The sequence below is a fragment of the Carya illinoinensis genome, chromosome 8 (genome assembly GCF_018687715.1).
Source record: "Carya illinoinensis cultivar Pawnee chromosome 8, C.illinoinensisPawnee_v1, whole genome shotgun sequence".
NCBI classification, from domain to species: Eukaryota; Viridiplantae; Streptophyta; class Magnoliopsida; order Fagales; family Juglandaceae; genus Carya; species Carya illinoinensis.
The window spans coordinates 10,655,130-10,659,053 of NC_056759.1; the positions used below are offsets into that span (position 1 = coordinate 10,655,130).

At 32.7% G+C, this 3,924-nt stretch overlaps 1 pseudogene; it reads right to left on the bottom strand.

Annotated features, from left to right (window-relative positions):
* Positions 1 to 406: 406 nt before the first annotated feature.
* LOC122274391 lies at positions 407 to 3,258 on the bottom strand (annotated as a pseudogene).
* Between the last annotated feature and the right edge of the window lie 666 nt (positions 3,259 to 3,924).

A 3,924-nucleotide genomic window follows, 5' to 3' on the forward strand; every position in this document is an offset into this window, starting at 1 on the left:
TTTAATATTATATATTAATTTCATATATATAATTATATATGAAATAATATATTATAATTTATAACATAACATTTTAATCTTAAACATGAATATTTATTTGATCATATGTTTTAAATATAATATATATATATTAAATACATTTTATTGCCTAATAAATTCTCAACATATTTTTTTTTATAAATAAATTAGTAATACTAATATACTTAATAAATTAAAACCGAAAAACCAGACCGAACTAGATCTGAACTGATAAAACCAGAAATACAAGTTTAGGGGGCTAACTGGTGCATTATCGGTTTTAAAAAATATAAAACCGGTGTTATTAGTTCGGTCCTAGATTTTATCCAAAATCAAACCAAACCAAACCGGTTACAGCTCTATCCACATTCCCTCTCTCTCTATCTCCTCAAGCCGAAACTAAAGATATATTCACAAAGACTTGCATCCTACCACACAAATACAATAGCAGATGAAGGGTATAGATTCCTTCTATATACTGTAATTTGCAAGAGTCCTCCCATCTTCAAGCTACTTGCTTGCAAAGATGAGCCTTTGCTGGTTTAGAGAGATGCCCTTTTTGTCTTTTATCTTTACCTTGATATTATCAATTGTATTTTAACTTTTAACCTCAAGAGTGATGGTTTTACCAGTTAAAGTCTTCATAAAAAACTGCATTCCTCCATGCAATTGCAGCACCAAGTGTAGTGTCGATTCTTTTTGGATGTATTAATATGCTAAGGTCCTTCCATCTTTTAATTGCTTGCTAGCAAAAATCAAACCTTCAACCTCTGCTAGTCGAGTAGAATACCTTCTTTGTCTTGAATTTTTGCCTTCACGTTATCAATAGTATCAGAACTCTCAACCTCCAAAGTAATGGTTTTTCCAGTCAAGGTCTTAACGAAAATCTGCATTCAACCACACAATTGAAGCACCGAGTGCAAGGTAGACTCCTTCTAAATGTTGTAGTCAGCAAGAGTTCTTCCATCGTCTAATTGCTCGCCAACAAAAATCAACCTCTATTGGTCTAATGGGATTCCCTCTTTATCTTGAGGGGGGAGAAAGTGAGAGGAGAGTTGATGGAGAGAGAGAGAGAGAGAGAGAGAGAGAGAGGAGATCTGACTTCAATAGAAAGAGTAAGAGCCACTGAAGGAGAGATAGCTTCGTGCGAATAGTTCTATCGTGTTTTGCATAAACCACGTGTTTGCTTGTTATTAAAGGGTGTAAAATCAGAATTCACACCATATTCTGTTTGAAGATTTTCTTTTTGAGGAATTCAATTAATGCATTTTCATCTTGAAATATTAATTTTTTCACTTTAATTGAAAATTACCATAAAATCAATAGCACAAATCACATGAAACTTATTAACTTTTTACTTTTAGTTGTAATTAAATTATAGTTGAGTTGTCATTTTATCATTTTCTTAATAATAATAATCACATGCAGCTGATTGCTTTGTTTTATGACTAATAATAGGTGCAAATTTTAAATATATATTTAGTCTCTTTTGTAAAAATATGGACCTAATTTAAGAAAGTGTAAAAATAAATAATTTTTCTAGTGAGACAATCTTCTTAAAAAGGACTTGCACAAAATTTGCATAAGCCAGGCTTATACATATTATATATCTTATTTTAGAGCATTGGTATTGGATTATGCAAATGCAAAGTCATAATTTGCATAATATCACATGACTTTACATTTGGCTATTCAATTCAAAATCCATTCCCACATTAGATTATCCAAATACTATATATATATATATATATATATATATATATATATATAATATTTTGCATTTCTAATTTTAGCCAATTGCTTTTATTCTTCATTGTTTGCCTAAAATAGAAGTTTCACAACATAAGTACTATGTATGAGTCACGCCACAACAGAATAAATGTTCATCAGTGTAGTGAGATTGAAATCAAATAAAACACCTCCAACAACCATTAAATGATACTTTCAACCAACAGCAATTTCAACATTCAATTGTATAGCAAACTACAACACCTCCAATAGTAGTACAATCTTAGTTTCGGCCAATAGCAGTTTCAATTTCAACCTTAAGCTTGTAAAGCAAAATGCAACACCTCCAATAGCAGTACAATCTCAGATTCAACTAACAGTAGTTTCAACCTACAGCTTGTATAGCAAAATACAACACCTCCAACAACAGTACAACCAACAGTTTCAATCTTAGCAAAATGATGATGAGATACTTTCAGCAAGCACCAGCAGCAGTTCTTTCCACCATGCTTAAATAAATACTTTCAACCCATAATCAAAAGTTCCACACAAAATACAAATTCACATCAACAAGCTAACTAATTCCACAACAACATTACACAATTAAAACACAATAGCAGCAATAACAGGTGCTATATAATTTACAGGTGCTATATAATTTACCACAAACATGCAACGCACATATTCAATTCAATAGCAGCACAATTCACCACAAACATGCACCATGTGATTTACAATTCTTCACAAACATGTAACAACAAAGAACCAATTCCACATCTTTCCACATCACAAAACTATCATCACTAATGTTCAGCACATCTAGTTTTACATAACATCACTAATATTCCTAACATTTCAACCCATCACAAAAATCAGCCCATCACAAAAAATAAAGACAATGGCCAATCATAAAACTAAAAGTGGGGTAACCACATCTGGTCACATAGTTTCAACCTAGCCACATATATTTCCATCATATGTGACTGGACAACCATTAAAATTAGATAAAGTATATGTTAAACATATACTACTATTAATTACGACATCAAAATAGGCTAAACAAATACTTACACACCTCCAAAAGGTGTGGATGGGTCCTTAGATGGTGATATTGTAGACTTCTCCATTAAAGCTTCATAAATTTTATCTCGAAGATGTTGGAAATAAACGTGCTACTTTGCATTCATCCTAGAAAGATCTAATTGAATTATTTTAGCTTCAAACTTATTTTCAAGTACAAGATGTTCATTTCTATCCAGCTCTGCCTAGCTTGTGGAAAAATTTTGTTCTCTTTACCATACTTGTATTTCTGTTAGTGGTAATGCGAGCTAAGTCATGGTTAAATTCACCATCTAATTCTTCTCTAGACTTCCTTTTTCTTTCCCTTTCTTTTTCAGCCTTCTTGCTTGGAGGTCTCTCATGAATGACCTTCATGTTGTCATTCAAAATATCGTCTCCATCTGAAGTTAAGCTAGCACTGGCTAGGCATTTTTCACGCGGCTTCCTCCTCATTAACAATGTTGACTGATGTTGTTGTCATTTTGGTTGGTGTCTCAATAGACATCAATAATGCTCCATGGTAAAACTTGCCTTCTCAACCTCTTTATACATTATTTTCACCTTCTCAATCTTAAGTGAACAAAGTGATAAAGTGAGTATGTAAATAAGTCCAAACATATAAAAAAAAAAACTAAAGGAAAAACAAAATTAATACATTATCGACCTCCGTGGTACCACTCAAATGCAAAGACTCTACTTGTGCTACAACAACACAAAACTTGTGTGTATTTTTGGATTGATTACCATCGATTGGTCAACGACGCAATCGAACGTTCAGGAGTGTTTGGTTTTTTATACTCATGATAGTATTCATAAATTCTTTCCTTCATTTGTGTGGATTTTTGGTTAGTCCCCAGAATAGCCTTAAGGCTAATGTTTAGCCAAACTGAAACAAAGAGATTATCCTCCTCTGAGGTGAAAGACATACCTCGTTGAGATTTTTTAGTAGGTGGCCTTCGTTCACCTTTAAGTTGTGATGGTTGGACCTCCACATTATCATGTATGATATTGAAGGGGATGCTACCTTCCCCTTGTCCACCACTTTGCAAGAGAGTGGCGAAGAAGGGATTCGCATCAAATGAAGGTCCATCCTTAAATAATTTAAAGTTCATCATAAAA